Genomic DNA, 9,611 nt, shown 5'->3' with positions numbered 1-9,611 from the left:
TAGGAGAAACATCTCAGGCAGCTTCCTTGGAGGAGTCTGGGGCTGCTACCTGGGATCTGAGGTCTCTACAGAAGAGGTGAAAAGGCTCTGGGATGTGCCTGGGAGGAGTCTCGGGTAAATCCCAGAGTAGAAATTTTCATTCAAAGTTGGAAAAACATCTTGGGTAGTTTCCTTGGAGAAGTCTGAGGCTGCTACCTGGGATCTGAGGTCCCTAAAACAGAGGAGAAAATACTCTGGGATGTGCCTGGGAGGAGTCTCGGGTGAATCCCAGAATACAGTTTATCCATCAAATTAGGAGAAACATCTCAGGCAGCTTCCTTGGAGGAGTCTGGGGCTGCTACCTGGGATCTGAGGTCTCTACAGAAGAGGTGAAAAGATTCTGGGATGTGCCTGGGAGGAGTCTTGGGTGAATCGCAGAGTAGAGATTTTCTTCCACAGCAGGAAAAGCATCTCGGGTGGTTTACCTGGAGTAGTCTGGGGCTGCTACCTGGGATCTCAAGTGTCTGAAGAAGAGGGGAAAAGATTCTGGGATGCACCTGGGAGGAGTCTTGGGTGAATCCCAGAGTAGAATGTAGTCGGAGAGGAGGAAAATCATCTCCGGTAGCTTTCAGGGAGCAGTCTGGGCCTGCTACCTAGGAACTAATGTCCCTAAAGGAGAGGTGAAAAGATTCTGGGATGTGCCTGGGAGGAGTCTTGGGTGAATCCCAGAATACAGTTTATCCATCATATTAGGAGAAACATCTCAGGCAGCTTCCTTGGAGGAGTCTGGGGCTGCTACCTGGGATCTGAGGTCTCTACAGAAGAGGTGAAAAGGCTCTGGGAGGCACCTGGGAGTAGTCTCGGGTAAATCCCAGAGTAGAGATTTTCATTCAAAGGTGGAAAAACATCTTGGGTAGTTTCCTTGGAGGAGTCTGAGGCTGCTACCTGGGATCTGAGGTCCCTCAAACAGAGGAGAAAATACTCTGGGATGTGCCTGGGAGGAGTCTTGGGTGAATCCCAGAATACAGTTTATCCATCATATTAGGAAAAACATCTCAGGCAGCTTCGTTGGAGGAGTCTGGGGCTGCTACCTTGGATCTAAGGTGTCTGAGGAAGAGTTGAAAAGATTCTGGGATGTGCCTGGGAGGAGTCTCGGGTGAATCCCAGAATACAGTTTATCCATTAAATTAGGAGAAACATCTCAGGCAGCTTCCTTGGAGGAGTCTGGGGCTGCTCCCTGGGATCTGAGGTCTCTACAGAAGAGGTGAAAAGATTCTGGGATGTGCCTGGGAGGAGTCTCGGGTAAATCTCAGAGTAGAGATTTTCATTGAAAGCCGGAAAAACATCTTGGGTAGTTTCCTTGAAGAAGACTGTGGCTACCACCTGGGATCTCAGGTCCCTAAAATAAAGGAGAAAATACTCTGGAATGTGCCTGGGAGGAGTCTCGGGTGAATCCCAGAATACAGTTTATCCATCAAATTAGGAAAAACATCTCAGGCAGCTTCCTTGGAGGAGTCTGGGGCTGCTACCTGGGATCTGAGGTCTCTACAGAAGAGGTGAAAAGGCTCTGGGATGTGCCTGGGAGGAGTCTTGGGTGAATCCCAGAGTAGAAATTTTCATTCACAGAGTGAAAATGCATCTTGGGTAGTTTCCTGGAGGAGTCTGAGGCTGCTACCTGGAATCTGAGGTCCCTAAAAACAGAGGAGAAAATACTCTGGGATGTGCCTGGGAGGAGTCTTGGGTGAATCCCAGAATACAGTTTATCCATCAAATTAGGAGAAACATCTCAGGCAGCTTCCTTGGAGGAGTCTGGGGCTGCTACCTGGGATCTGAGGTCCCTAACAGAAGAGGTGAAAATGCTCTGGGATGTGCCTGGGAGGAGTCTCGGGTAAATCCCAGAGTAGAGATTTTCATTCAAAGGTGGAAAAACATCTTGGGTAGTTTCCTTGGAGGAGTCTGAGGCTGCTACCTGGGATCTGAGGTCCCTCAAACAGAGGAGAAAATACTCTGGGATGTGCCTGGGAGGAGTCTCGGGTGAATCCCAGAGTAGAGATTTTCATTCAATCTTACCCACCCCCCAGCAGGGGAGATCTCCTCTGCCCCAATACCGGTTGTCCTGCTTCGGGCTTTGCCGGTCATTCGTGTGCATTCAGTGGGGTGTCCTGCCTCTCTGCGGTCCCTTGTGCTGGTTTTGTTCATTAATTGTGCAACTTCTGGCACTCGAATACCTCCTGCATGCAGGCAGTTCTACATTGCTCTGCCTGCCACTGTAGTGGCCCCGTTGCTCGCACACGTGTGTAAAATGCTTCCCTGTAGCCTATGCAGTACCTGAGAACACCCTCAGAGAGCATGTATGTAGGCTGACAAGCTCTCTCCTTGCAGGAGAAGGCCAGGCACTGCCCAGGGCAGGTGCTCTCAGCTTGCTCTTACCAGCCAGAGGAGTGGGAGAGTTCCAGACCTGAGCCGGTACATCTTGCCATAGGCAGAGGCTGACCGTGAGTTACCTGCTCAGATGCAGGACGGTGCGGTGGGACTGTCTGAGGGGATGCTTAACCCTCCTCTGCACTCAGACCTGAGGAGGGAAATGTGATCAGGAATGGCGGGGGGGAGGGACGGAAGGCCCTGAAAAATGGGAAAAGAAAGAAATGCCGGAGAAACCCGGGGAATGAGAAATACATTGTCCGGGGAGAAGAGAAAGAGGAGGGAAGACGCTTTGCTTCCCCCCCTTCCCCGGTCAGCAGCAGTGTCGGGGGGGGGGGGTGTGGGTCGTGTGTGCGGGCTGTCTTCCTGCACGGCCCCGTGGCTCTCCCTCGAAATGGCTGGCGGCTCTTCTCTGCGGACACTACTGGGACCCTGGATGGGTGCCCTGCTGCTGTGGGGATGAGCAATCGTCTCCACAGGACTGCTGCAGCAGGCTCTGTCCCGGGAAGGGTGATGGAAGTGGGGGTCAGGCTGGCTGTGGGCTGACGGTCAGATCCCATTTTTTGGCCCAGAGATACTTCTCCACGCAAACACATTCTTCCACCTCGCAGTTCTCCCCGGCTTTACCACTGGCACCGCTGTGACCTCTCTGGCGTGGTGGCTGGAATGCTGTTTGGGGTTTTAAGGCAGCAGTCTGGGGGGTGTGGAAAACTGAAAGAGAACTGAGAGTTGTAATATGGAGTCACAGAGCCATAGAGTCACAGAATGGTTTGGGTGGGAAGGGACCTCAAAGGCCATCCGGTCCCACCCCTGCCGCGGGCAGGGACGCCCTCCACCAGACCAGGTTGCCCAAAGCCCCATCCAGCCTGGCCTTGAACACTGCCAGGGGTCCAGGGGCAGCCACAGCTTCTCTGGGCAACCTGTGCCAGGGCCTCAGCACCCTCACAGGGAAGGATTTCTGCCTGAGATCTCATCTCCATCTCCCCTCTTTTCGTTTGAAGCCATCCTTCCTGAGCAGTCCTTCTTGTGCTCCCTAGCGAGAGGCACCTTTATTGCCGGCAGTAGAAAGAAGTTTTAACTAGCGTGCTCTTCTGCTGCCTGCTCTCCGGTACCCGCGCGCAAACTGGAAGAAAAAGTGAGCAAATGCATTTTGGTAACCGTACGGTACTTTATTAGCGAGAAGTTTGTCTGAACCGGTCGTACTGTCTATAGACTTGGTGCTATTTGGCGGTGTTGATTGTTGCTAATTATTTGTAGGAGCTCGAGCTCGAGATACAGGTATCGCCATGTGCACAGCTGCTCTTTGAATCCCGGGCACGCTTGCTCGTGGTGCTTTTGTGGCCCCGGTGGCAATGCGCAATAGAGCAGAGAGGTTCAGCGGAGGAAGCCCCCATGCCCGCGTGTCCCAGGGGATACGAGGGACCCCCCCCGGTCGCGGTCTCGCCCCCTCCCCCCCGCCACCCGGGGAGCCCTTTGGGTCTGGCCCCCGGCCGCGGAGGACAGCGGGAGGCGCTGGCTTTCTTCTGCCTGGGGAAGGGGCGGCCGAGGGGGACGCGATGCCGTCCCCCAGCGCCCGGGGGGTGCGACCCCCCCCCCCCCCCCCCGTCCGGGGCAGCTCCCCAGGGCTCGGTGCGTGACGCCACAGACACCCGCTGTGACGGCAGCGCTGCCCCGGGGCAGCCAAAGGGGGTCCTGCCGTGCCCCCCCGCCAGGCTGCCCCGCCAAAGGGGGGTCGCAGCCAGGACAGAGCCAGAGCCGGCCCCAGCCCAGCCCTGGGGCTCTCCCGATGCGCACCCTGCCAGGACAGCGGGGACCCGATCCCAACGCACCCGAGCCTCACGGACCCGAGCCGGCCCGAGCCGAGCCGAGCCGAGCCGAGCCGAGCTGACCCGAGCCCAACGCACCCGAGCCCAACGGACCCGAGCCCAACGGACCCGAGCCCAACGGACTAGCAGTGCGTCCCGAGGCGAGCTGCCCGGAGCCGGCCCGCAGCGCAGCCGCAGCTCTCGGCGCACACGGGGGTCTGCTGAGGCCGGGAAACGCCGGGGCAGCGGAGAGACCCGCCGGGAGCCGGCAGCTCTCTCCAGGGCAACGGCGGGAGGTTTGAACGCGCTGTCACGGCAACGAGCGGCCCGTCCCGAGGGGAGCTGCCCGGAGCCGGCCCGGCCCGCAGCGGAGCGGAGCGGCAGGTCTCGGCGCACAGGGCCGCGGCCACCGCCACGCCTGTAAAGAGCAGCCTGGGGAGCGCCGCGGGCAGAGCGGGCAAACAGCGCCTGGGGCGGCAGTTGGCGTGGAAGGACGTCGTGGCCCTACCAGCTCCTGAGGTGAGTTCAGTTGGTGGCCAGGGCCCTCTCGCAAGGAGCTGGGCTGTGGTGTTGGTGGCCATGGTGCTCTGGGAAGGGGTGGGCGCAGCGTTGGTGGCCACAGCCCTCTCCGAAGGAGCAGGGCTCGGTGGTGGTGGTTGTGGCCCTGTCAGAGGGAGCTGGGCTATGGCGTCGGTGGCCGTGGTCGTCTCGGAAGGGGCTGGCCTGTGACGTTGATGGCCATGGCACTCTTGGAAGGAGCTGGGCTCGGTGTTAGTGGTTGTGGCCCTGTCAGAAGGGGCTGGGTTGCGGTGTTGGTGGCCATGGCCTTCTCAGAAGGGGCTGGGCTGTGGTATCCACCCAGCAGAAAGCCGTGCCCTCACCAGAGTGGATGTGGCAACCCTGACAGAGGTCCCAGGAGAACATGCAGCCCCATGGGCCTCAGGCTGCAGGGCATGGCAGCCCTGTCCCTGGAATGGATGGCAGTAGTGAGAAGAGCTGTATGAGGTGTGACCAAGTGGACAATCTGCTCGGCTTGTGTCAGAGCTACAGGAGGAAGCCGAAAGGTTAAGGAGCCTCAGGGAGTGTGAGATAGAGAGAGGCTGGTGGAAGCATGCTCTGCCCAGCCTGGGACAGGAGCAGGAACAGACACCAGACAAAGCCCAAGATCAAGGGAGTCTTGTATCCTCCCCCTGCTAGGCTGAAGGCACCAGCGTAAAGGAAAGGAGGGAATGGTGACAAGTCCGTGCTCAGGGTGACAGGCAACCGCCCTCCTCGTCCACCTCACTGCCCAGGTGCTTCTGTACAACAGGCGTGAGGCTTGGGATGTGGAAGGCCACTGAATGGATGATGTGGATGACGGTCCATGTGTGCAGGAGGTGTTGCCAAGGTCAGAAGGGCCTACCCTGTATCACAACAGCCTCCAGGAGGAAGAAGAGATGGGTTATAGTTGTAGGTGACTCGCTCCTAAGGGGAACGGAGGGTCCAATGTGCCACATGAGACAAACGTACCTCATCGTAGCCCCGACTTTCCACTGGGGCTGCTACCCAGGGATGCCTGGTCCCTAAAACAGAGGTCAGAAGACTCCGCGAGGTGCCTGGGAGGAACCTTAAGTGGATGGTGTAGAACAGAATTTTCTTTGAAGGATTAAAAATGTCACAGAAAACTTCTTGGGAGGAGTCTGGGTCTACTACTTGGGATCTGAGGTCCCTAATAGAATAGATGAAAAGACAAAAAGACTGGGAGCTGCCTTGGAAGACTCTTGGGTGGATACATAGGAGAGAGTTTACACCAAAGGAGAAAAAAAAAAAATCTCTTAGCTTCCATGGACAGGTCTGGCACTACTACCCAGGATCTCTGGTCTATAAATCACAGGTGAAAATACTCTGGGAGATGCCAGGGAGGAGTCTTGCGTAGATCCCACAGGAGAGCGTTTCCTCCAAATGAGGAAAAATATCTCAGGTAGCTTCCAGGGAGGCGTTTGGAGCTGCTATGTGGGATCTCATGTCCCTAAATCAGAGGTGAAAAGACTCTGGGAGCTGCCTGGGAGGAGTGTCAGGTAGATCCAAGTAGAGAGAGTTTCCTCAAAGTGTGAAAAACATCTCCGCTAGCTTCCTCGGAGGAGTCTAGGGTGAGGATGTGGGATCTCAGGTCCCCAATAGAGAAGTACAAAGTCTCTGGGAGCTTCAAGAAAGGAAGGTGACAAAGAACCCAGGAGACATACTTTATCCAAACTAGGAAAAACATCTCGAGTAGCTTTCTTGGAGGAGTCTGGGGCTGCTACCTGGGATCTGAGGTCTCTACAGAAGAGGTGAAAATATTCTGGGATGTGCCTGGGAGGAGTCTCGGGTGAATCCCAGAATACAGTTTATCCATCAAATTAGGAGAAACATCTCAGGCAGCTTCCTTGGAGGAGTCTGGGGCTGCTACCTGGGATCTGAGGTCTCTACAGAAGAGGTGAAAATATTCTGGGATGTGCCTGGGAGGAGTCTTGGGTGAATCGCAGAGTAGAGATTTTCTTCCACAGCAGGAAAAGCATCTCGGGTGGTTTACCTGGAGTAGTCTGGGGCTGCTACCTGGGATCTCAAGTGTCTGAAGAAGAGGGGAAAAGATTCTGGGATGCACCTGGGAGGAGTCTTGGGTGAATCCCAGAGTAGAATGTAGTCGGAAAGGAGGAAAATCATCTCCGGTAGCTTTCAGGGAGCAGTCTGGGCCTGCTACCTAGGAACTAATGTCCCTAAAGGAGAGGTGAAAAGATTCTGGGATGTGCCTGGGAGGAGTCTTGGGTGAATCCCAGAATACAGTTTATCCATCATATTAGGAAAAACATCTCAGGCAGCTTCGTTGGAGGAGTCTGGGGCTGCTACCTGGGATCTGAGGTCTCTACAGAAGAGGTGAAAAGGCTCTGGGAGGCACCTGGGAGTAGTCTCGGGTAAATCTCAGAGTAGAGATTTTCATTGAAAGCTGGAAAAACATCTTGGGTAGTTTCCTTGGAGGAGTCTGGGGCTGCTACCTGGGATCTAAGGTGTCTAAAGAAGTGTTGAAAAGGCTCTGGGATGTGCCTGGGATGAGTCTTGGGTGAATCGCAGAGTAGAGATTTTCTTCCACAGCAGGAAAAGCATCTCGGGTGGTTTACCTGGAGTAGTCTGGGGCTGCTACCTGGGATCTCAAGTGTCTGAGGAAGAGGGGAAAAGATTCTGGGATGCACCTGGGAGAAGTCTTGGGTGAATCCCAGAGGAGAATGTAGTCGGAAAGGAGGAAAATCATCTCCGGTAGCTTTCAGGGAGCAGTCTGGGCCTGCTACCTAGGAACTAATGTCCCTAAAGGAGAGGTGAAAAGATTCTGGGATGTGCCTGGGAGGAGTCTCGGGTAAATCCCAGAGTAGAGATTTTCAATCAACGTTGGAAAAACATCTCAGGCAGCTTCCTTGGAGGAGTCTGGGGCTGCTACCTGGGATCTGAGGTCTCTACAGAAGAGGTGAAAAGGCTCTGGGAGGCACCTGGGAGTAGTCTCGGGTAAATCCCAGAGTAGAGATTTTCATTCAAAGGTGGAAAAACATCTTGGGTAGTTTCCTTGGAGGAGTCTGAGGCTGCTACCTGGGATCTGAGGTCCCTAAAACAGAGGAGAAAATACTCTGGGATGTGCCTGGGAGGAGTCTCGGGTGAATCCCAGAATACAGTTTATCCATCAAATTAGGAGAAACATCTCAGGCAGCTTCCTTGGAGGAGTCTGGGGCTGCTACCTGGGATCTGAGGTCTCTACAGAAGAGGTGAAAAACTTCTGGGATGTGCCTGGGAGGAGTCTCGGGTAAATCCCAGAGTAGAGATTTTCATTCAACGTTGGAAAAACATCTTGGGTAGTTTCCTTGGAGGAGTCTGAGGCTGCTACCTGGGATCTGAGGTCCCTCAAACAGAGGAGAAAATACTCTGGGATGTGCCTGGGAGGAGTCTTGGGTGAATCCCAGAATACAGTTTATCCATCAAATTAGGAGAAACATCTCAGGCAGCTTCCTTGGAGGAGTCTGGGGCTGCTACCTGGGATCTGAGGTCTCTACAGAAGAGGTGAAAAGATTCTGGGATGTGCCTGGGAGGAGTCTCGGGTAAATCCCAGAGTAGAGATTTTCATTCAACGTTGGAAAAACATCTTGGGTAGTTTCCTTGGAGGAGTCTGAGGCTGCTACCTGGGATCTGAGGTCCCTAAAACAGAGGAGAAAATACTCTGGGATGTGCCTGGGAGGAGTCTTGGGTGAATCCCAGAATACAGTTTATCCATCATATTAGGAGAAACATCTCAGGCAGCTTCCTTGGAGGAGTCTGGGGCTGCTACCTGGGATCTGAGGTCTCTACAGAAGAGGTGAAAAGATTCTGGGATGTGCCTGGGAGGAGTCTTGGGTGAATCGCAGAGTAGAGATTTTCATTCAACGTTGGAAAAGCATCTCGGGTGGTTTACCTGGAGTAGTCTGGGGCTGCTACCTGGGATCTCAAGTGTCTGAAGAAGAGGGGAAAAGATTCTGGGATGCACCTGGGAGGAGTCTTGGGTGAATCCCAGAGTAGAATGTAGTCGGAGAGGAGGAAAATCATCTCCGGTAGCTTTCAGGGAGCAGTCTGGGCCTGCTACCTAGGAACTAATGTCCCTAAAGGAGAGGTGAAAAGATTCTGGGATGTGCCTGGGAGGAGTCTTGGGTGAATCCCAGAATACAGTTTATCCATCATATTAGGAAAAACATCTCAGGCAGCTTCCTTGGAGGAGTCTGGGGCTGCTACCTGGGATCTGAGGTCTCTACAGAAGAGGTGAAAAGGCTCTGGGAGGCACCTGGGAGGAGTCTCGGGTAAATCCCAGAGTAGAAATTTTCATTCAAAGGTGGAAAAACATCTTGGGTAGTTTCCTTGGAGGAGTCTGAGGCTGCTACCTGGGATCTGAGGTGCCCAAAACAGAGGAGAAAATACTCTGGGATGTGCCTGGGAGGAGTCTCGGGTGAATCCCAGAATACAGTTTATCCATCAAATTAGGAGAAACATCTCAGGCAGCTTCCTTGGAGGAGTCTGGGGCTGCTACCTGGGATCTGAGGTCTCTACAGAAGAGGTGAAAAGGCTCTGGGATGTGCCTGGGAGGAGTCTCGGGTAAATCCCAGAGTAGAGATTTTCATTCAAAGGTGGAAAAACATCTTGGGTAGTTTCCTTGGAGGAGTCTGAGGCTGCTACCTGGGATCTGAGGTCCCTAAAACAGAGGAGAAAATACTCTGGGATGTGCCTGGGAGGAGTCTCGGGTGAATCCCAGAATACAGTTTATCCATCAAATTAGGAGAAACATCTCAGGCAGCTTCCTTGGAGGAGTCTGGGGCTGCTACCTGGGATCTGAGGTCTCTACAGAAGAGGTGAAAAGGCTCTGGGATGTGCCTGGGAGGAGTC

Source organism: Balearica regulorum, chromosome 17, assembly GCF_011004875.1.
Source record: "Balearica regulorum gibbericeps isolate bBalReg1 chromosome 17, bBalReg1.pri, whole genome shotgun sequence".
In the NCBI taxonomy this organism is placed as follows: domain Eukaryota; kingdom Metazoa; phylum Chordata; class Aves; order Gruiformes; family Gruidae; genus Balearica; species Balearica regulorum.
Note: the sequence above shows the minus strand (reverse complement) of the source record.